Source organism: Anticarsia gemmatalis, chromosome 7 (genome assembly GCF_050436995.1).
Source record: "Anticarsia gemmatalis isolate Benzon Research Colony breed Stoneville strain chromosome 7, ilAntGemm2 primary, whole genome shotgun sequence".
Lineage (NCBI taxonomy): Eukaryota > Metazoa > Arthropoda > Insecta > Lepidoptera > Erebidae > Anticarsia > Anticarsia gemmatalis.
Window position 1 is genome coordinate 3,662,855 of NC_134751.1, and position 26,174 is coordinate 3,689,028.

Genomic DNA, 26,174 nt, shown 5'->3' on the forward strand with positions numbered 1-26,174 from the left:
TTTTCGCATTATAGTATGTATGAACTTGTAATAAAATCTTTTCTCTACAGAAAAAAGCTCGATATTTAGGTACTTCACGAGCTCACTCATTTCTCAGTGTACTCATTTGTGATTCTTGAAGCCAAAGAGATTTTATTACAAGTTCATACGCACTATAATGCGAAAAGACTTTTTCCCCGACCTAATATTATCGAATTTTTTGTACAATAGACATCATATTTAATAAATAAATTACAAAAGATGCAGCAACAATTTTTTTTTGTTTTATCAGCGACGTCACTTTATCATACTTTTAGTCAAGACTGTGAAGCTAAAAAGCAAAACCTTACAATTAATAATAATAATGTTGTCGTTTTGACCAAATTCTGTTGTCATTAAAATTTTCATGTTGTGTAGTTAAATAGTAAACCGTTTAAGTAATAATATGTCACTGTAATTTCATCCCGAATCGTCGCACTACATGCCTAAAGTTTTCCATGACCACAATTATTCGAGTAGCATGATTCCATGATATTAAATGAAAATAGAACTAAAATTTAGCTTAGGCTATTTAATTTAGCAGGTAGTAGAGCTACTACAATTTCTACATCCAAGTAATATGTCGTACTAAAAAATAAAAGCATAAAACTGCCCCTTAGTAGAAAAATAAGATCGTTAACTTAAAAGGTTCCATTTATACCACAACAGCTTCCATCAAATCAATCTGCCGAGAGTGTAAAACTCTCAATATAATTTTATTAGTGTTTACCAAGAAACCTAGCAGCTAGCAATAAAACGAAAACGCTGACGTAACTGTGACGTCACGCACGTATAAAAATATAGTACATAAGACTTTTATATAACTTATTCGAGGCGGTAAGGCCTCTAATTTGTACGCATCACGAAAAGAATAATGTCAAAGGGAAAGAATAAGTTTTTTCGACTATTATTCAGTATTTTCTTGACATTGCAAGTAAATAAGCAATGTATTATAATTGAACGGAACCCTTGAGCTATACGAATTACATTAAAGAGAAATACACCGATGTATGTATTTGTATCATTATCGTATTCTCCGTCTTATCAAATAATATTGTTTGGGAATACAAAAGGTTTTCTGCGTATGAATTTTTTATGGGTTTCGTTATTAATTAATGTACTTTCTCGTATTCCTGTTGCGTAGTAATCATGTTTTATGATCAAAGGTATTATTTTCTAGTTCAATGACTTTACGAAGAAGAAGAAATCTAAAAAGATTATATAGCTTATTTTTTTACTTCTGAATGTCATAAAATCTCAAAATATGTATGTAAGAATATTATAATTAGCTTTTAAAAAGATTTTCTGGGGTTAATAATATTTTATGAGTTAATCTAGCTTGTGAGTTACAGGAACAGTGTTCTGTCTTTTTCAATCAACTTAAAAACTTAAATGAGTGAAAAAGACAAACCAATATTTAACTAAACGACGGTTACAATAAGTGTGTACGAGTAATACATACATCTTTACAAACTTTTACATTCATTATATCAGTAGGATTCTATAGTAGTGGTTTCATTACGTCTTCGCAAACTATTTTATTGACAAACCGTGTCTAATACTGCGTTACTATTTCAACTCTAGAATACCTAGAATATCGTTCTGTGCTCTCATTTTAAGTGGCGCTTACTAGTATTTGATCTGCGGGCTTTAGAAGCCGATCACGAATCACTTGCGATTTATCATTTAGTAGTATCGCTGGTTTTAGGATGAAAACTTGAACTGTACTGATAGTGAATTCTAAGAACTCAAATTATATGTTTTACCAATTTAGGTCAAATACTTCATTCATACTTATGAAAGTACGTTCTTTTAATATAATTTTTATTGATCAACTATGTAACCGACTGAAGACTAAAGACGTTCGAATGACGACCGGAGAAAAGAATTTTGGACGAGCTATCATAGTATCAAATAATGTCACTGTAGATATTTTAAAGGTTGTTTTAAATGCTCAGTCAAATGCTTCTTGTGGCTTGTACAACTTAAGCTACGGATTGATAAGAATCGGAAGAAGTCGTGTGCAGCATAAGGTGTGGTATTAGTCCGTATGCTGGTATCTCGCCCATAAAGCCGAATCTTGGCACCGTTCAACATTGTATCCCTACATCTGACGGCACACAATGATACCGTACAAAGACCGACTCTTGATAATAATTCGGACAATTGGCATGCCGCCCAGAGGTCGCAGGCTTGCTTTGAATACCGCAAACATATTGTGTGTACAATATACTGAACAGAATACTAGGTGGAATGTACCCCAGATTGTACGCAAGTGTGCGTCGCTCGGAGATTTGATTTTAAATTGAAAAATTAAGACTGGCTGTTTTATTTGTGTAAATTACGCTTCGGTTTCCCGGAAGGGTTGGGCTAGTTTTTTGTTTGGTACGACAATGTTGTGTTAATATTCCTTTGTGAGAAAAGTAGCTTGTATCTCTTTTTTCGGTGTAAACAGATCTACTTTACAATATAGTGGAGAAAAATTATTTATTATAACAGATAATTAAAATGTTGGATTATTAATCAAATAAAAACAAGTCTATTACCTTCTTAAATACTTCCATGATTAGCTCAAAATATCATGCAATTTTATTATTTTCAGTTTCACAATTTTAATAGATATTTAATGTTTTATTACCAGCGCCAGTGATAAGTGCGTAGGTGTTACAAAATTAGTATATTATGCAAATCTATTTATCCGCGCGATTCGCGAGCACCTTCAATGTTATTTAGATAATCACGTCTTTTACAATTCCCTTATAGCATATTATATTCAAAAGTAATGTAGCAATTTTTAAGCAAACACCGGAGGAGAGGAAAAAGAAAATTGAAACTTTATTCTACGAATTTGGCCAACAAAATTACTTACACGTTTTATTCGGAGCCATTCCGTTTTCGGCAAAACTTCCGAGAATTTTGCTTACTCTGCCCTCGATAATTATATATTTTGACAACGGTGTGCCGACGGATAATTTTCGGAGAAAATTAATCATGTTTATTAGCAAAAAAAAAGTTGATTATCAGGGAAGTAAATTAATTAATTTTGGTTAAGAAAAGGATGTCTTCACAATACATCACATGGAATATGCTAAGTTTTAGGTTATCAATATAATGAAGCATTAAATTTCAATAATATTGTTCGATATGAACTCTGATAGTTTGTGTGGCCTAGGCGGTAATGTATACAACAGCAGTAGCGCGGTTGTCTACCACTATCGACTATCGGTAACTGGCTAGCACTCAAGACATTTTGTATGAAAATCTGTTGACGGGCTCTAGCAGGCCCTGCAGGAGCTATTTCTGCAGTAAATTTTAGACACATACAATGCTATTCTTGAAAAAGTGGTATTAAGACTTCTCTGATTTATATTAAAATAATTTCTCGGTAAATCGTAGCAGGCACTAATGGTATTAGTGTATTTCCATACTATACTGCTCACGCCGTCCAGTAGAGCAGGTCTTATATTATAAATTTAAAAAATACTTGTTCGCAGCACGGATACAAAGTGCTATTGAATGAAAATAGGTGTATACTTCTCTTTACTGTCATAGAATTGAATTGAGCTAGAGTCTGGAAAACAAAAGCTAGTCGGGCCGCGCAACGTAAGCTCGAATTGGCTCACTGTAAAAGGAATAATCCTTTCATAGGCCAATTTACTCTTATGTGTTCCATCTCTTCATATTAGAGAGGTATTCCTATTATTGGTTTATTTTTTCTAGCTTAGATGACGTACGCTACCAGTGATTTTGAGAGTCAAGAGTTGTTAGTTTTGTTAGTTAATGAAAATTAATATTTAACACTGTTTTCGCGTTTGCGCATTTACGACAATTCGGTGTGATTCATAAACCTTTCATTTTCTTAAGAATATCTAGTATTGTTTTGCAGTGATTAAACTACATAGCATTTAGTAGCTCGATTAACTAACATTATCGAGAAAAAAATTGTAAGAAAATCTTATCAGCGTCTCTAGCGGGCTCCATAGGAACTATTTTGTTAGCACATTTTAACTGTCAAAGTCTCGATACTCGACAGTACCGACTGTAGAGAATTGCGCTATAAGTATCTTTTTACAACTACAAGTGTTATCATATTATTGCGTCAATATAGTGATTGATGGTATTCACATAATTCTTAATTAAAATATTCATAAGTTACCTTGCGGTATACCAGGTCAGAAGGTCATGACACAGGTTACCATATAAACGAAGTGACCGAAAAACGTTCCGGATTAAAATACCTACGAGTTAAAGTCTAGCGAATTAAATAATTCATACGTTTGTATAATGTAGAACAAAATAGTTGGCCTAGATTCTTATCGTTTGTTTATTGTAATTCGGGTCTAAATGAAAACGGTTATGTACTGAATTTTGATAGGATGATTACAACTTATTATTTAACATGTTCCTAGGTTGGTCTAGCTTTTAGATTACTTGTTTTATATGTGGCTACTTTAAACTAGGTATTGTGAAATGTTTTACGTAACGTGATGATTTGGACACAATCTTTGCTAACGTTTATACGCAGAGCAAGTTACTAAGAATATGAAAAATATATAGGTAATATGTTACTAATAATAGCTCTTGCCGGTATATTTCTCGAGATTTTACTTTCCTAATTTCTTTTCTTTATCATTACCGGCTCTAAGCTTGCATAATAGTATTTTCAAAGCAAATATGACTAAGGAATAGCCAAGTTAATGGTAAAGTCAACCTTTGAAAAAAAAATCCAATTATTTGTCTATCAATAAGAGAAAAAATCATGAAACTAATAAACTGTCTTAATGAACTTCAAAATCCATTAAACTAAAAGTATTTTTCAAAACACAGCACTTACTTTCTTGCATACCAAAAGTATATTATTCAAACGGATAAACATCCGACAAACAACGAAAACTTTCCTCCACAGTTTTGTTCATGGAACTTGAAATTGTGAATATCTCGAAATTATTCTGAGTAAAATTCACGAATCTTGTCCTCAATCCAAGATTCTATTACTTAAATATGTTTTAACCATTCTTGCAAAATGAGTTGACGTATTAAGACGTGTTTTTGTAGATTCGTAAATCATTTTAAAGTAATTTGTTGAAAGAATTCTTGGAATTGATTCGGTTTTCGTTAGAATATTTAATATTAGATTTTAAAAGGTGCTTTCTTTGAATGACAATTTGTTGCATATTTTATTTCCAGCCTAGCCTTTTTTCCAACTAGGTATGATGGATTTCCAGTCTCACCGGATGCAGCTGGATACCAGTACTTAACTTAGAGCGACTGCCTTTCGGACCTCCACATCCCAGTTAACTGGGTTATAACACGGTAAGACAGTTGTCAAATTTTGAAGCTTCTAAATAGTGTTGCATGTTTTATTGTATTAGAAAATTGTATTTACTTTTTTTGCACGACATTCTTTTTTGCGTGGTTAAAGCAAATAGCGGATATATGAGAAAGAAGAATAGTACGGTAACGGTTGCTTATTATAACAGGTCTGTATATTTCATACATTTTTACCTTTGTTTTTTCGATATAATTTTTACCAATATGAGCCTTGTTGTTATTTTACAACCAATACTCTTTTAAAACCAAACTATGTAGTTATAACAGGAAAAAGTGTCGACTGTTAAACTATTCACTACAAACTAGTTTCATGTTATACTATTACTAAACTTGGCTTCTAATAAAATGCATTATTGAGTGACACCACAGCTACCTACCGACCGAGCCTCTAATTATGAGGTCTTCAACAACTCAGTAATAAAAGGTTTGCTGTTTGTTTTCCACCTGTTTCGTAATAATGTACAAGATTTATATTGTCGATATACAAGATATAGGATGAGACAACAATTGATTTTGCTTATTGCCACAAAAAACCAATATACGTACTCAAAAAACACACATGCTTTTTTGTGCGAAGTTTTTAATATTTACTAAGCATCCTGCCAACCTTACGGTATAAATTTCTTTTTAGATACCGCAGTGCAAGATTTTTTCCGAAATTGCTTGACTCCAACCGACCAAGCTTGTTCGTTTTTAAGGCACTCTCATACTACTTAGAGCATATTCTTGCATATCACCTGCATGTCACAGTTCTTTCAGTACAGTTTGATCCACAACGCTGTTTGTCTCCTAGTTTTACAACACACATACAATTTTATTACCTTGCCCTATATGGCGTAGGCGGGGCAATGCCTTCTGTGCTGAATTTAATTCCTACACGGGACAAATATATTTGTCTGACCTATAATGTTTGCTTGGAGTCTAGTCTGTGTAGGATTACTGCGAATAATCTGAAGTTATGAAGTCATATTTATTGTAAGTTATTGTGCTCATTTTCATATTTATATGAGTACTTTCAGGCTTAGGTTGGTAGGAATTTGGTACTCAACTGACTGTCTAAAATAACAGGTATTATTTTTAAGGACAGTCAATAGATTACATTGAATCAAGTAAATATTTTACAATCTTTTACTGACGGGAAATATGACAAACTAAAGAATTATTACAAAACATTTAATCAAGGTAATAGACTTACGTTACTGACGAATAAGAGGAATAAAATCACTTAATTATCAAATAAAAGAATACATTATCTACTGCTGACAGAATAAATCTTTAAATATAAATGGCCACAAAATCTATAAAAGCAGTTAATTTCAATTAATCCTGCTATCTAAACTCGGTGACTTCAAAGACTTGTCAGCGCGTCTTATAAGTAATAAGACGCGGGAACTAACATCTAACTTGTCAGAGTTCCGTATAAGCCTGTTGGTAGAAGTTAGACCGTCATCTAAATAGCTTGTACGCAAGTTATCGTATGAGAAGTGATATTAGTTTTCATAATTTTGTGATGGATTTTAATTTGTGTGGGAGTGAAAGGTTTATGAATAAATAGAGATAGAGATAGAAGTTTTACTTACCTTTACATTGACTTAACATATTTTTGATTAGAAAATACGTGCTTATTACCAGCAGTTTTTTATGAAATAAAAATATTGTCGATTTTGTATTAGATTGTTCACAGCTATATGCTTAGATAAAAATGGGGTTTTCTTAGTTGTTAGACAATAACCAACTAAAAAATGGAAGTACGCACGTTAAAAATGTTTAGTTTTTCTTAATTTATTTCAACAATTGTCATCTTAAGAAAAAACCAAAATATCTTCTCATTTAACTTTAGACCAAATATAAGAAACAAAATATAAGAAATAATACCCAAATTACATAATAATATCCTAAAAACCGCTGTACTCTCGTACCCACAAATAGAACATCGCAATATAAGACAGCCGATCGACCACGGGCACAATTTTAGTTAGAACTTATTACATGAAGGCTTCATCGATCAAGCTTGTCATGGGACTCCCAAATGAGGCCTACCCCTGTCAAACTTACTAGTCCTGCGGTTAGGGTCAATGACATTATAGTTATTTGTCTTTAGTGTATACTGCGTAAATTAAAGGACTTTGGGGAAGCTGATATCTGTTATTGGTATTCTAAGCGACACGGAATTGAAACTGCTTACACCATTGTTGATTTTAAAAAAATGTTTTTTCTTACAAAATCCGATCGATTCTCTGTTTTTATTAATTGAATTTGTTCTGTTGTTAATAAGATGGTATAAATATTCAGACAATAAATTACCTTTTCCTTTAAATTAACCTCGCCTTTAAGAATTTTTTATTGTACAAATAAGATTGTTCCAAAAGTTATTACGAATTTTGTTCTTTAATCGTCAAATAAAAAAGATCGAAAAATTAAACTTGAATTTCAAACCAAAAAACCGTCAATCACCAGACATACATACAATACCACAAAAAAATCAGTATCACTTTTATAAACTTCACGTATTACAAAAATTGCAAAAATATTCATCCCATCATATATTTTAATACACACGCTTGATAACAGATGGCGCCACGTGCATCCTCGAACGAGCATCGCGTTGCCAATCATCCATCAGAACTGACACTCAATTTAGTATCTGTTCAAAGCATGCACTTTTTTGATGGAGCGAAGTGTATTACAGTAAAAACATTGAGAGAGAACTTTTCGAAGTTGCAACAAAAGTAAGATGTTACATCAATTTTAAAATTGTGATTCATCAATTTCAAAATGCTAGGTTTTCAGTTTTTGTAATAAATGGCGTGGCGATAATGATATAAGGTTATGATAACTTTGCTCTAACAGTTATTACTAACAGTAACGGTTTGATCCTTAAAGCATTTTATTGATTTTAATACGCATCATATGGAGGCGAATATAATCATAGTCTTATGAAAACGACGGTTAAAAAAGGTTCGCTAAGTAGAGAAGTATAGAAATTTTCAAAAAATCTATTAAACTCTAAACAAAACAATAGCTACGGAACAAAGGTGAACATAGCATTGTTGAACATAAAAACAAATGAATATTTCCTTTCTGTTATATTATTATCAAATACACGCTAAATCACGAGAAAAATCTGTATCATTTTAAAATTCATGAACTGATGAGATATTTTTAAACAAAATCAATACTTCAGTCGGGAGCCAAACTATTCCGCTCTTTAAATATTCAAATATTCGGAATTCAAATCGTTTCATGTCTGGTCCAAAAATACTTTGATTTGCGAATCAACTTGTTGGAATCAACAATTTAAAATGGGCCTAAATATATCAGTCAGCAAGGAAAGCAACTCTGAATTATATTTTATTGATCATTTTTAACTCCGTGGCGCAGTGGTAAAGTCATGCATGCATGTCGGGTAAACACATTTTAATAAGGTATCCTAACCGTTAATTTTCAATCACGTTTAAGACCCGTTGCATTGTTATATTATGTCTACACTGTACAAGTCATGAAAGTTTGAAATCCTCAATACAATTTCGTAAAAATCTTTTGCAATAATGTTTGTAAACTATATCGACAATCAAAAAGCCATTACCATTTTTGAATTTTGAATGTAATCAAAGGAGTATTACCCAACAGTGTTTTAACAAACCAATCTTCAATTTAAATTCAAAGGATTTTAAAATAACCTAACATACGAATAAAATGAGGAAAGTTGAGCTTCGTGCGGCCTTTGCCAGTTCGCTTGCTTTGCATATCCGTACCCAAGAGATTTTCATATAACAAGCTTCGGACCGCAAACGCTTCGTGCTGGGTTCAAGTTCATAATATTTTCTGAAATAGCTTACTTTAGAAATGTGGAACTTCTTCCTGGGTACTGGGGTACTATGAGTGAGTCAAAAATAGGATGGTTTTGGTGGAATTTTATATACAAAAGTGTTTTAGATGTGTGGTTCAATTTGAGAGTAGGTTGTGATCATTTTGAAATAATAATATGGCTTTTGAAAGAGCTAAAGTAGAACTTTTTATGTTACTAATAGTATTCGTTTGCACTTCCATGTTATTTGTATTAACTATAAGGAAACCTACTACTACCTACGGTATCAAGTTTCGAAAGTCATCACTTGCAATTATCTTACTATATTCGGTATAATTATCTATGTATCAAGAGGTTCATATAAAATGCATAAACATAGGTTGCTACCTATGGTAAAAAAGTAATGAATATAATTTAATTTTCGGATTCAGTATTTATCTTTTCAAATTTATATCTTAAAAACGCATTAATAATAAAAAAAATCATCCTAATTTAAGAACCCTTTCAAAAATATTAACATATTTTTAGTTATGCAGCAGGTATTTAGATTATTATGACCCCTACCTTCGGAAGATAAGTGCAAACTACTGTTAATAAAGAGGATCACTTTAAGAGGCTTAGTGCCGCACCGTCTGTCCGTATTACATGCATGCGAGATTAGTTGTGTGGATATTAAACTCGAATGAGAACGGAGAAATATCGGGAAAATGGAAATTATGCTTATTTGGAATATACATGTATTTATTTTGAGAGAAATAAAACTGAAATTCTAGACTCTCTTTAAATTCCTATCAGACATAATATAAAACACGTATTAGCATCATATAGTACCATTATTTCTGGGAATTGCTGTCATCATGGGCTATCAGTAATGAGCTTACTTTGTTAATCTTTCTTCAAAATATCGAAGTTCGTGTTAAAGATTATGATTTATGCAAACAACCAAACCGATTCCACATATATTTTTAACACGAACGTTATAGTCAAAAAATCTCAGACAGACAGAATAGAAAGGACAGAGAGACACGACAACCGCTGTAGAAAAAAATATATTTCGGTTCTTGAAAGTATTAAAACCAGTCTAGCGGTTTGTGATCACTGTGTGATTAACTATCCGATACATAAATGTGTGAATACGAAATAAATACGTTTTCTGACATCTCTTATATCAGAATACAATGCTGATGAATCAGTGAAAACGGTGCTATAGCTATAGTTCTCTCTATCACTAACAAATATTACTTGAAACTGGTCAACCGACTGCACCAATTAAAACTACATTAGCACCACAAATAAAATGGCAGGTTGCCATAAAAAACATACGTAAATAATAATATGCAGGTCACATAAAATAAGCAGTAAAATATTATATTTAATACTAAATATATGACGTTAAGGAAAGTGTAGCAAAGCGATGCGCGGAAGGCAAAGCGCTTCAGGCCACAGAGGTTAATTAGCCTCGTGCTACATAAATATGTAGGAGGTCCTTGCTATTTTATAGAATAAAATCTCTCAACTCCCAACGTAAAAGTAGCTACATACTAATAAACGGGTCAAAGGAGACTGAATATTATTAAAAACTGTATTTTTATCTTTAATTTGTCTTATAATATGTAGATGTTCTCTTAAAATACATAAGAAAAAAGATTGTAAGTTAGCAACAAAGATTTCTTGTGAAGGTAAAATTATACGTAAAAGTTCAAAATATTAACGTTGTTTTCTTCATTCTATTTAATTGGGGAAGCTGACTAACAAAGCTGATTGCTAAATATAACCAATCAATGTGCCACATCATCTTTAGCAATGATTGATTTAAAACCCTCTTCCTAACCGTCTATGTTAAAATATATAATTAATACCCTATCGGGAATTAGCTATTAGTATATGCGGAACAAAAAACCTCTAGTGACTTTCTCTGACGTCCAAAACAGCCAAAATTAATTTAATAGAAGCAGTAGATAAACGCTTGACTGGCCACTACAAACGTACTACCACATAATTATATTTGAAAGGTGCAAATGAGTCCAATTTGCCGTGACTTGTTTATTGTCACCGTGACCTCTACAAATACGTGAAAAAAAACATGTCATAGAAACCCCAAGGTCTTTCTTAATGAAGCGCTCTGTAAAAAAGAAACACGGCTCTCGTTTGCGAGCCGAACGCAATTTCCGTGACGTCATTAGCGAAATGTTATCAAAAAGGAATTGTTATAATTAGAGATCGGACCGATGCGATGTCTTGTTTATACTTACAAGTTCGATTGATATTTCCCGTATGACGTCAGTAACGTGGGCGAACTCGTTATATTTTCTCGTACGGCTGATTTCTTTGGACTTTTTTGTTCATTCTTAGTTGAAACCGCTCTTTTTATAAAGACGTATTCTTGTGATAATGACACTCGCAAGTGTCATTATCAAATAAGGTTATCAGTTACTGATGATTGCACACTGCTATCTACCGTCGAGTATCGAAAATATTTACAAAATTTTGTCTTAGTAAGTCAGCGCCTCTAGCGGTGTTAGAAGGAACATTTTTTTAGGTTATTATAGTATTCAATTAAAGTACGGAATCAATTATATCGGGAATACATAATTTTAAATGTCACAGTTATTAATTTCTATTTAATATAACAATACCGTAATTTCACCGACAAGAAATTTGAAGTTTTGTTGGAGAGCATTTGTCAGGAGAATACAGCAATTCATTTCTATGTATGCGATTACTTTGCCGTAGCCGTGCGTAGAGGAATGCCGTAGCTGCGTAGCAGATGCGTAGAATGAATGCTACATCTAATAACTTGTACAGTTGTACAGTAACTAATATTAAAATCGTTGTTTTAACAGCTTTTCTGTAAATTCGAGGAGGAATGTTCTTCGGCTATCTGTATAATAAAAATCGTATGCAAATCACTTTATTTGGTAAATAAAATTGAACAATATTTGAATACTTCAATTCAAATTATATCATTCGGACTTAAGTGGATCAGTAAAACGCGCAAATTTGACACACTCGGTGGTGTGTTTCCTCAATTTAATCACACCTAGTCTATTCATTGAAAATACTTGTAAGTTTTCCTTGAAACCTAAGACATTAGATGAGTCAGTTCGACGTAACGCGATAAGAAAATATTTCACAACATGAGGTCAATCTATTTCTCATAAATGTTATTTAAATTTGCCTAATAATGATAAGAAGATATCATATTAAAAACATATTCATGAATCACTAATATTTCATCATCAATCGTAATGATTATTATTGCATCTTATTATTAAAATTGTAACAATTTTAAATAAAATAAAATTTAAAAATATAAAGCAATAAATAAAACCCATAAACTTAATATAAATTGTCCATTTATTGTTATTTTATGGACCAAAAACGGTGTTATCCGAAATACAAAAGCGAAAGGTAGGGCGACCTATTGCCGTCGCATCGCCGAACGGGTCAACGCGCACATCATATACAGGTATACTGCCTATGAGAATAAAAAACAGGCTATTATTATTATTAATAAATAATAATCACTAAAAGCTAATAATAATAATTCCGTATCATTATTGTGAAGTAATAATTTGTTAAATTATATATTTTTAGAAGCCGTTGTTAAGTTTTTTTATTGCTTTTAATTGATTTATTTCAATCATGTCACATAACATTATGAATTATTATGATAAGTCAAAAATGAATTATTATTAATGCAATCAAATGCGCTTTTAATAATAATATGTGGGATTAATAACTATAATTTGATTTATATCGTCAACCGCTTATATTTTTTCAATGCTGTAATTAAATATTGATAAATGAATTGTAATAAGAATGAATCATACTTTCGTGTCATATAAATGCCACACTACAGTACTATAATTTTATATAATTAAAAGTATTTATAATAATTAAGAACACATATTAAATTACAGATAGAAACTGCGGTAGAATCAACTTCATATGTTTGCTATATCTCAAACTAGTACCACGAGAGTTTCTGTAACATAATATGATGTTAAACTAATTACCCTGATGTATTAATTTATGACGTACATACATGCGTACGTGATTCCATTATGATAGTTGTGCCGTTAAAATTAATACCCTAAATTGTATTACACGAATAATGAGGCTGTTTGATCAGAAATTCTCAGCGAACAGTAATTAATACTGCGTTAGTTACACACGTGCTATGATCTACATATTTTGTAGTACAAATACATTGAATTTCGACAAATAAAACTCTGTTAGAACGCAGAAATTGACGTTATTCTCAGGCATTTTATGTGACCACTAACTTGTATAGCCTCCTAAATTATTTCATGAATAAAATATCACATATCGAGAGTCGTACACAGCCTAGTGGCTCAATCGTACAAATCTTGTTACTATGCTAATTTTATTGCAAAAAAACACCACTACTTACCGGCAATGCCTAGTGCACTGTAGCAACCACACGAACTCGAAACGAACTCACTTACGCAATCACTTAATCACAAGTCACAAACATGGGTTCACAATAAGGGTATGGTCATTTCCACGCATGTGCTACACTATCACGACACATACACTATGATGGGTCACCAGTTCTATAATCGGCCGGCGGAGCGGCGACAGGCACTCTCTCCCTCGTCGCAGCTTCTACTGGCTGGGGCGACGCTACCGCGCGTGCCTAGCCCCGCTTCCCCTCCCCCGCCCCGTTTACCTCACAGTACAGGCAAATAGAAATAAAGTATGCGCTGTAAGGACAGAACGTAGAAGAAAAAACGGATCTAGATGCCTCCAGGCAAGTTAGTTAGATCGGAACGTTTCAAAGACTCTATCGGGCTCTTTTGATTTGTTATTTGCGTAGGTCTGTTATCGTTATCGTATCTCTGGTTATTTGAAATAATTGTGATTTCTTTCGTTCTGCTCGATAAATATTCATCTTAGATAATTTAGTGGGTCGAATTCGTTTATTTAAATCTTTTTGTGAATATAAATTGGGTTTTGATAGCAATTTTTAAATTATATTAACAAATATGATTAAGTATGTCGAGTTTGAGAGAGCTCTAGTGACCTTTTGCAAAAATTAAAGTCTGCGGCTTCGGCGTTCAAATATAAAGGTCTGTGCTCTATATTACGGTATTTATATTTTAAATAGTGACCAAGAGTAGATCACGCGCAATTATTAACTTTGCTATATCGGCGAGAGGAAACAAAGTTAAATTTTAGGTTACCCATCGATCCGAAATTTAAAGTTTCGAAGTTCTCCTGTTGTTTATGATTATTAATAGAATGCTGCCTGATATAGAATGATACGACTAAAAGATGGTGCTAAAGAGTAAAAGAATACATTTAATATATATTTAGCAATTACTTTGGAAATCTATAATAATATATGTAATTAGGGCATCGCCCATCCTCTAATTTAAAAAAAAAAATCTAAAAAGTTGTTTAATACTAAGGTAGAGCAACGCGTAATATTTTTGCTGCTCTAAAATTTATTTTATGTCCTTACACTATAGTTTTTAATGCTTTAAAAAAGTTCAAAGGGTTGATTGTGAGAGAGGGGGGTCAAATTATAATACTACGAGTTATCCTATTCGTATGTTTATTACATAATAAGTATTTTCCCTTACTTATATGACTCGTTTACACATAGCTCTCTGGTAAAACAAGAGTTTCAGCGCAAAGTAAACATCCATCAAGCGACGCAAATGTTTCGTTCTAGCACTGCACCAAATACTTGGCCAAGTGAATTCATTAGTAACATTGTCTAAAGATACTGTTTGTTTGTTTATTTTGCACGGAATTTATACTAACTTTTACTATAATGCGAAAAGACTTTTATTACAAGGTCATAAACTTGTAATAAAATCTCTTTGGCTTCAAAAATCACAAATGAGTACACGGTTCATTAGGTTTCTTTTAGTGAGCTCGTGAGGTACCCAAATATCGAGCTTTTTTGTGTAGAGAAAAGATTTTATTACAAGTTCATACATACTATAATGCGAAAAGAGTTTCCCCGGCTTAATATTGCAGAAAGTAGATATGTGACTGATTGTCCTTTGTATCCTGAAAGAAAAAACATGTACTTAGATTGTAAGTTTTATCCTAAATAGCAAAAAAAGTCAAAGCAAGTACCTATAGTTATAATAGGTACATTCATCCATAGAAATTCTTGTCTACTCTTAAATTTGTTCTTAGTTGTGTTGTGTAGTTCAGATGGTCCCTTAGCGACCATCTGAACTACCAAGCCACTATAGTGTAGTGATACTTGATAGTTAAATGAATTCTAGGAAATGTGAAGCACCGTAAAGCTTCCTCGAATTTGATCCTTGTTAGCGACATTGTCGGACGATCTACCTATACTGTAACTGAACATGAATAGATAATTTTGATAATTCATATATATGTTACTGTAAAAGCCCGAACGGTGGTAAATCCTAAGATTTTCCGGTATAACCTAAGATTTACCAACTCGCAATGGTAAAAGCCCGAACAATTTTTTTATTTCGAACTTTTACCTATATTCACTTTATGATATCGAGATGTCGCCGGAGCCCCGCTTCGCGGGGCTCCTCCTTCTGGGTGGTTAAAAAAAAATAACCACGAAGGCTAAGGTGGGAGCTTCGCTTCGCTCGCTCCCACCTTAGCCTTCTAACCTAACCTACCCATGTCGCTATGCCCAAAACTCCTTCTTTATAACTATGTCACAGTATATAATTATACCCTGAAATAGTTATAAACATAGTTATGAAGGAGGATTTTTTTATATATCGTAACATAGTTTTTAAACTCTGGCTTGTTCGGACTTTTACCATTGAGAGTTGGTAAATCTTAGGTTTTACCGGAAAGTCTTAGGATTTACCACAGTTCGGGCTTTTACAGTAACATATATAACTATGTTATATTATTATAGTCATGATAACGACCAGTTTAGTGAATGTATTAAGCATCGGTAGGAGCATTCACCTTCCACACAAAAGATCGAGGGATGACGATACAGCTATGATTTTCAAAGAACTGTTAAAATTTATTTTATAAAGTTGGTTATTAGTAACTTATGAATATTATCACTCTCTACTTCCATATTACGAGAGTAGACCAGATTTGGGAAGACCAATTCACTGCTTTGAGACTGCGTAAATTTATTTACTTTTGCAAGAAGTTGATGACTTTACACATGCACAAATGTACATAGCATAGCTATTATGAACCACATGCCAGAGCAGTGGTTCTATTCAAAGAAAATATACTTTTCACATTCAAAATACTCATAAAATCTCAGGAAACTACTCTAACCACAAAGTCTTTCACATCCAAGATGCTATATTACGTCATAGCTTCATCGAGAGAGTACTTCATTTACTTCCCACTTCGCTTCTAACCCATCTCTTCACGAACCAGTTTTCCCAAAGGAATAATACAGGAGAGTACAGAATTTTCATCATTCTAAAACAGTCACATTTTTTACACACATCCGAATATTCATTTTCCTTCCTCCTTTTGAGTTGACACCTGTGTTCGAAGCGAGACATATTGGAATTCATAAAGGTTCTATTCTCTTGCAAGATTTCTGTGTACCAAAATGTACCGAATGACGTATCTGTATTGTCGCTACATAATTTAACTTTCTTTCCTCGTAGCGACAGCACCGGAATATGTAAAGAACTTGGTTATTCAAACGCTGTACTAGAATTAAATAATAGTCTAGGTTTTAAAGAAAGTTTGGAATGCTACTAAATTTTAATATGAAATGATGATTTGTTAGTAGCGTAAATATTTACCTGTTGATGATTATGATTGATAAAATGAGAATCATGTCAATTGATATACTATATCAATTGACTGAACCAGATATCTACATTTCTTGGTGGCCACCAAAAGCTCAGTTTAACCGCTTATAACTAATTGACGCAAATTACACTCACATGACTCATAAGTAAGTGCTGTGTAGTTCGACTATGATATCTTAATCTAGATTAATAAAGTTGAATCACTGAAATTTATGTACGCATAATTTTTGAACAACTATATAATTTGACTATTTTTCAATATTTGTAACTGTGGGGTCAAAGTATGGGATCAGTGGGATCAAAATTCCCAAGGGAATGAAGTCAACGGGATAAAACTGTGTTATACCCGGATGAAGTCGGGCCTTGCCGCTAGTAAGATATATATAACAATTGTTTTGCTTACTGTACGCGTATGGCAAAGTCATGACGTCACACGTTGAAAACAGGTTATTTCGAAAATAATGTGATGAAAAATGAACTTTATTAACGATGATTAATTTGATTGTGCTTGGGCGCGATGCCTTTTAGTTTTAATTCGTATTAATCAGCAAGCATTTATGCTAATAGCTCGAATAGGTCACTGTGTCACCTTTATTAACCTTTTTAATAGATTTGCCAATAAAAAAACAATCAAACTTAAGCAATGACTATAAAAGTGCAATTTATGGATCGAAAATATATTTCTGTTAATAACTACAGTCCAATCTAAAAAGTGTTTTTTTATAGAACGAATCTTGTTTTATTAATTAATACTAATAGTAATATTTAAATATATATTTTTTGTATCCGAAATATGACTCATCAAATTTTAATAGGTCGAGATCTTTGAAATCTTAACTGAAAAACGAGTATCTGACTTTCTGATACTGTAGTGCGATTTCTACCACTATCGGCAATTGGCTCGCTTTCGACAATTTTTTTATAAAGAAAAGATCAGCGCCCTTTGCGGGTTCTGATCAGATCTTGGGTTAGTTTCATGGGTCGGGCTACGTACTACGTGTTTGTCTTGTTTATTTAATGTAAAATTATTTCTCAATTCTTCTTCTCAGTCGTACACTCTTGACAGAGTGGTCGTGGTTGTGGTTGATGTCAGGACCATGGAGTGTCGGTTGTCGGTCTTGGTTCGCACCGCCTCTTTTGCGATCTTTCTCCACTTAGTTCGGTGAGCAGCATTACGAGAGTATGCGACCAAGGACGTTTAAGTCTCTGATTTAATGAGATTCGTCCATCGGGTAGGTGATCTTCTCTGGATCTCTTCCCCTCCACTTGGCTTATTTCTCAATATTAGCGTAGAATTTGTTAACATAACCGATAAATAGCAGTGGCTCACCCCCTATTTCATAGTACTAATACACATTGTAAATACACACACATACATATACTTTGTAAATGGCAAAACGTGGGTGTATTTTCAAACATCTCTGCCTACACCTTTGTGTGCAATAAGCGTTATATAATGCGTATGTAAGTATGTGTTTTGAACGTCATACTCGACTGTTGAAAGTCTATTTATCAATACATGTATTAACTTATTATATAGACTCATTTAACATTGTGTTAGCTGTATTGATCGGTTACTGAGGTAATTTTACGTAAACTTGGTTTGTAACCCTCTATTTTAACAATAACCTTGAATTGCTAGAGAATGGTAACGCAGGTTTATTGTAAACGGAGCTAGGTTGGAGTAGACGGGCAACTTTTTGTGGCGGTGACGGCAACTGTTCATATTAGCTATTAAGTGATTTTAGATCGGTGGCATTAGGAAAAACTATTTCATGATAACCATTCTTATTGATCTTTTAGGATCACTTAACAATCACCGCAGCTTACACTGGCAGTAGTAGCTGTTTTTTTAATTGTTTTTACTCTAATAGAACATTTCACGTGGTTTCTTAGTTATCGTCTCAACGTATTCTCAAATAAGCTGTGAATTAAAAAGGATACACACAAAAAGTTGTTCGTCTGTATATTTTTACGTTTTAGTAAAACTCAAGAAACTTATCACGCGTAACTAACCGTGGGAACTTTTTTTTCTGGAATGAATATGAGTGCACGGAGACTCGCTTTGGGCCTTGTTTCAATGATCGTTATTTTAATATTACCTAAAAGAATTTATTTACGATGGATACCCAAAAATGTTCACTAAAACCGTTACGGCTTTTCCATTGAAAACTCAGTAAAAACGATTCCTCTGAACTTGCACTTCCCCAAATAAATTATTTGAACTGCTCACTAAAAGAAACCTAGCAACTTAAATCTAGCAACTGGCTATAATTTTACGACTCCTACTTTCCATATTTATTGCCCCAGTTGTTAGCGAACAAATTCACTGTATTTTAATGCCTAACTTATTTCTGGGTGAGCAGAAAACAGCTTGCCAATAATAATTTAGTTTGGTATTAATGCGAAACGAATTGAGAAAAGTATACTTTAACAGTGAAAGATATAACGAACAATTTACGTTGATAAAACGACATTATTTAGGTGAATGGTTTTAAGGTGTATATGTACATATCGACTGTAGTAAATTAATAACAATTATAATCGACCATTGATGACCATGTAGTTTGAAGATCAAAATAAAATAGCTCATCTGATTTCAAAATTCTTACATCCCTCTGTGCCTAAAATATTTCGTTTTATTTTTCTTTTGCTAGTTGAAAATAAAAGTATAACCTACAGTTTTACTCTACAGTTATTAAAAGAAACCGAAACTGTACTTGGCTACGATATTTCTATTTACAGTCTAGCATAAGGCGTGATGATATGTATGTATGTTAAACCGTATTTAATAATATTGTTTGCTTCCACCGAACGCTGAATATTGGACTGTCTCCAGTTGTCTCAAGCCAGCAATTTATACATATTACGTACTAAAGAGATATGACAAAGGCTCTTTGGAATGTAGAACAACAGTTTCCTTGTATTTCCGAGCCAAATTCGTTTGCTTGTTTATTATTTAGTACAAAATCAATAATTTTGTTACCTGGTACTTAAAGCAAAACTGTTTTTCTTGAGAGCTTATGATAGATTATTTACTCCATCCTTGCTCAATCACATTTACTTTAATAAATGTTGTTATTTTTTTCATAATCTTCTTAGCAAAATGTCCTAGTCATTCTTGTCCTAGTCCAATAGTGGTACTCTAAATATCCCACAGAATTATCATCCCTTTCTATTGCTAAAATACATTTGCCACGCGTCGAACTAATATGAGTATATACAAACTTAGTGGATTCAATCTACGCGAAAACGGTAGCTCAATCCTCTACGCCGTAGCGCTACGCACGCGTAGCACTAATTGCGTAGAGCTTAAATAATAGTGCTATTTCCCACAAACGCTACGGATTACATTTTATTTTGATAGCTTACTTCGTGAAGCATTCACTGTAAAGTGCTGTTTGGTATTTAGCAAATAAACGGCATTTTTACGAGATGGTAATATCAATAAAGTATTTATTGAACGGCTACGAATAGACTTTTATCAAAGTTTTTTTTTGTTATTCAATGTTTTTGTACAATATTTTATTCGTTCGAAGTGTACACAGTATTTTTAACATACAGTAAACCTTTTACGTGTACACAAGAACCTCCTGATATTGCCAGTAAGTAAATAATTGGGTCACATTCCATTTGTCACTGCTTTCATATTATTACGCCTTGAATTCTTAATATTTCCTTTAAATAACATTTAACCAGATTTTGAAAAAAATTAACCATGTTGTGTAAAATGTTAATTTTTCAAGAACATCAGTCTGTTCAAAAATCTACGACAAAATAACATAGTTCTACAAAAATACATCAAATATTGACCCAAAACGACACCCACAGAAAACAGAACGATCCTTTTATCCCCACAATATCTTAGAGATTCGTATAAGCTTTAGAAATAAATGTAAAAGCATATATTTCTGTCTCATACTCCTACTAATGTGATTACGTGTGGGCAACGTATCTCCCGTTTTTCCCCGAAAGTGCTAATGAGGCTCTTAAGAAGGAGTGTAAATTAAGTAAAGGGATATCTTTCACCCTTGCATAGTTTGCGATGAGAATGTTTGGTTGCGTAAGTGTCCAAGCTTAAGGATATTGCAGTGAAGGTTTTTCCTGCTTGTTTGTTTACTCAACACAAACTTGACCAAGTAATATCACGCTATAGTGCTAGTATGAATGTTTGGGTAATATTGCCATGTGTTTGCAAAGGGACTTTTTTAATATTAGTTATGAAAAAAGTCCCTTTGCAATGTTAGGGATAAAATGACTTAACGTAATTATTAGAGAACTCATTAGATTTTATACGGCACCATTGCTAATTCTCTGAAGAAAGATGCTTAGAGCTGTATATAAATATGTTAAAGTAAAACAGGGTGATAATTGAATGATTAAATAACAAACTTTATATCTTATAAAGTCCTTGTAGAAATGTGGATTAATCTATCCACCGCTTTCAATAAACATAGGATTATTCATAGGTTATTAATTAGGTTACGGCCACGCACTTTACAAATGGTTTGGTTAGATTGATAAGTATTATTGTTGGTTGTGTTTTTAAAGTGATACAGCTTATTGAAATGCACATAAAACTACATGAGCTGATTCTATAAAGTAAGTGTTTTTTACATACTACATTGTATCAAAGGTAAGTAAAGGTTAAGAGTGTTTGGTCACGACAGAAATGGTGACGTCAAATTGTTTATTAGTTTATAATAACCAACATACTCTCAAGTTATTCAAAGCTGTTGGTACTCCACGACCATGACTAAACCCTAAAGCTATTTGAATCAGCATTAGGCTATTTTCATCAATTGCAGATGATTCGGGTGATGTCAGTTAAGAGAATATTCGGAACTAAAGAATAATGACGCCGGTTTCAGGACAACTATCCTGTGACTTGATTCGGGATTCAAACGATAACGTGACCAACAGTTGCATAAACCGCTCGAGCAGACAGAAATATTTTTTTGATTGCCCAAAGACTTTTAAAGGATCGCAAATAAAATTTATAATATCTTAAAATATTTAAATGTAAACACTAGTACTGTTACGAATCGGATAATATTTTTTTCGTCGGAAGAAATATAGGTCCGTAACAAATATTTTTCTATCCATGTAACAAGGTTAAGCTAAAGCCTAGACAAGCTACCTTCGAGCCGGCTGTATTATTACGGGCAGTAAAAAAGAAATTAAAGCCCATTATATCACTAATTTATTTTATGGCAATAGGGGCAATATTGAAATTTATTTATAGCAACACTGATCAAAGGTGATAATTCGGTTCTTTTATTGTTTTATGCCTGTTATGTGAGTTAATAAAATGGATTGCTGTTAATATGAGTATGTAGTATGTATAATCGTGTATGTGTTGTATTAGTAACATAGGGTTCTTATGTCGTCAACTTACCGTGGGGAACAGCCTTTTAACATACAAAATCATCAAACCCGGTGAATAAATAATGTTATACTAGGAATATAACTCAGAAATAAAAAAAAAATCCTTAGTACATCATTTTGGGTTACCGTTGTAAAGGATGTGAGTTTATACACTGATAATTGCGCATAAAAACGACAATAAAGAACTATAAAATACAATCATCATTACAAAATATATTACATACAATAAAATACAATCATTATTTGAAACCCATTGACGTGTCTGTTGCTGAAAAATCTTGTCCCAAAATCAAAACAATCTCATCTTTACTCCATACAAATAAAACATAAGTAAGAAAAACAATTAAAATCCTACTAAAGTTAGTGTCACATTGAATCAAGCAGCTTGCAAACATTCCTCAGCTGCGGCATCTTTGGCCCAACCACAGAGCAGAAGTCTACCAAATTGGATAGAACTCGTGTTAGTGTCAATATAGCAGAGTCTTAGTTTAATAAGCTCCGTGACACTGTCTACTGAACGCAAGATATTCGAGTGAAATACCTAGAATTCGGCACAAATTACATTCTATTCGTACAATTTCCTTGTTATTGGAGGAAGTTATTAAGTTCGCTTGAAATTTAGTTTCCTCTGTTCAGAAAAAATGTCAATAAAGTTAAAGAATGTTTACGAGGCAATTTTGCTTTTTATTTGTCACTAGATGACCCGCGTGTCTTTGTTCGTTTAGATTTTAATGATTTTTGTTATTAACGCGCAATTTTATATTGATAGTTTGTAATTTACAAAATTTCTTTTTTTTTGCATCTATAATATCATCTCGACAAGTCTAGGAGAAACCTGAGAAACATGCTTTAGCTACTAGTATTACAGCATGTTATGTAAGTTTGTTAATACACCGATTAGTTGACACAATAACGATATTATCTGGAAATGGCGGTCTCTGTCTCATCTAAAATAATTTATTGTTACAGATAATCATCTACTGGGATCATATTTCGAGGAAAAAGAGCTGATAATAACAATGTATGTACGAACATTTTATTTGTTGAAGAACTTTTGAGAGTTAATTTCGAGTTTATATTATAATTCCGTGAAATATAAGAACTCAAAACAAGCAAACTCCCGGATTAAAACATTAGTACAGACCATAATCCATGGGAAAATCACGGCAGATCCTTTATTGCAAAAAGTGAAAACCAATAAATTTCTCAAAAGCGTATTACAAAAGAATAAATAAAATTAATTAACTGTAGATTTGTAAAGTGTGGGGTCAGATCAAACAGGGTTTGTTTGTAAGTCAATAAAAATTCGCGGCCGACGGTCCGTAACGGGAGCCGTTTGTGAAAGGTTTTAATTAATTCCGCATACTTTCATGTAATTTATACTTTCCGCTAATCAGCGGAAGGATGAACAACCTTGGACTAGTGTTTTTATTCCGAGGATTGTTTTTATTACTGTTGTGAGCTTTTGATGCTTAATATACTGTGTTGACTACCGACAACCGGCTAGTCATCGAGATTTTTGTATGAAAATCTGATCTCACTGCCTCTAACGGACGTCGTAGGAACTATGTTGGCAGTACATTTTAAATGTCTAACTTTTAATACTTGATGGCACAGACTGCACAGAATCGCGCTACTGTACTAACTACGTTTTTCTGTTGTGGGCTTCTACACCCTCTGGCGTGTGTTATAGGCTTATCGTCCAAATTAAAATTGGTAGTCTACATTTAAATAAGATTTCATAGCTTTTCCGTCATTCAAATGTCGAAACCAAACAGTCCAATCGCAAGATCTCCCAGCAAAGCTGATGCAATATAATGACCATCATACATGATTATAAAAAATATGTAGTAATAGTCTAAATTAACACTTGTAGCCTACGGATTACACGATTTAACTGCTTAGCAAAACGTACAATGTTCTACAAAGCGTATTGTATGCAAAACATAAACAAAATATTACCAAGCGATTATAGATACGAAACCGAGGTGAATCAAATTATTGTTAAGTCCGCATCACACAGCGTTTAAGCTATAATTTCATAGTAAATAATCTCTGTATAATTTCAGTCGGCCTTGAGCGGTCTACGGTCGATACAGTCATTAAGTTCGCCTTATGTTATGATGGCGTATTTTTCTTCTAGGCCGTGATTATACGGTCCTGTGAAGTTTCTGAACAATAACAAAAGATTTTTGTCATATATTTGTGTAGTAAACATTAGTAATAATACTTATTGGGATATTAATTGATAAGCATTGTTTTGTGTCAATTGCATGTTTGGTGCTAGGGTGAGTTCTTGGTTCGAATGTCACTATTTAAATGTAATGGCCATACTGACGAAAATGTATGTAAGAATGAGTTTTGAAGTACTTATGTTCATTTATTTGTGATCACAAAACCAGCTCTGCTTAGTTTTGAATCTTACTCTCACTTTTGTCCACATGGGACTGTCCCAAGCAGATACATTTGAAAAGGAATGTCTTGTTTGAGACTAGATTTATTATAAACTTTCGTGAATACTTTTAAATGATTTGAGTAACCGCCCTTATAAGGTTTTAGTCATAACATTGCATGACTATATTACTAATATGTTGACTCACAATCATTAAGTGGTTAGTCAGAGTTAAGGCTAATAGGAACTATGAGAAATAAAAGTAAAATTGAGTCATCTATTTGTTTCATACTAATTTAACAAATCCATATACTACTTTTCAATCATATAACTTGTTTAGTTTGGTGAATAATCCAACCGAAGGAGTGATGCATCACTATTAACCATCGACAGCCGAATAGCTACGAAGAAATGTTGTATAAAATCTGATCAGCGCCCCTAGCGTATTTCTACGGAACTATTTTTTTACTTGATTTCAAAAGTCAAACGCTCACTATACTATAGAACCGAAAGTAGAAAATTGCGTTTCAGTTTCAAGATTCATTACGTAAGTCCAAAATAACATAGTTCAGTCTATATCCGTCGATGTTGTTCAACGATCGCAAGGCTAAAAGGCTAGAACGGGTTGGCTTACATTCGCTCAGTCGTAAACTTACATAGTTGCTGTATTATTCACTAAATTATGTACCATCCATCATAGTAGAAATAGATAAAATACTCAAGTGGACGAATAAAAGCTTTATTAAGGTTTTATTGACATTTACTTTATATGTTGTTTACCTAGTTTTAGGGTACACACAATGTAGTTGTTTAGATATCTATAAACATTTAATATAAGAAGTGATTCTTTAATGAGACAGGAATATAATTTTAAAAGGACTTGTTTCTTTGATTAATTATAATACAATGATATCCATATTTTTTTTTTTTTTTTTTTTTAAAGACAACTCCCGCACTAAGAATTGCTCTTGTGTCGCGGGGACTTTTACAAACATACAAATAACGGACACAAAGTACAACCAGACCCGAAACAATTATTTGTGGATCGCACAAATAATTGTCCCGTGTGGGAATCGAACCCACGACCTCCCGACGCAATGGTAGCGGCGTGGTGACCTAAACCACTGCGCCACGGAGGCAGTCAAGTGATTAAAATGATGTATTTCTGAAATCAAAATCACACAATTAGAATATAACTTTGGTAATGTGTATTGAACAGCGGTAAAATATCCTTTACTGTTACAAAATAATATATTACATGCAAGTAAGTGTACATAATGTACCAGTTTAATAATTTAACTAAATCTGTTTACTTCCAGCCAATCAATACTAACATCACACCTACACAAACACACTCAACCCTATCAAATTGGACATCATATTTCACAATTTGCATATTTACATCACATTGTTAGCCCCTACCCATGGGTAGGTAACCCGACCAAATTACGTAGGCCTAATATCC

The 26,174-nt window shown here is 33.0% G+C and overlaps 1 protein-coding gene across 3 annotated transcripts in view; it reads right to left on the reverse strand.

Moving 5' to 3' along the window:
• Positions 1–13,779, reverse strand: part of LOC142974292 (neurotrimin-like) — a 100,748-nt gene extending 86,969 nt beyond the window's left edge. For all 3 annotated transcript variants that reach the window (XM_076116529.1, XM_076116528.1, XM_076116527.1), the window contains exon 1: positions 13,575–13,779. The gene's annotated coding sequence lies outside the window, so the exon portion shown is untranslated. The remainder of the gene's footprint in view (positions 1–13,574) is intronic.
• Positions 13,780–26,174: the final 12,395 nt, after the last annotated feature.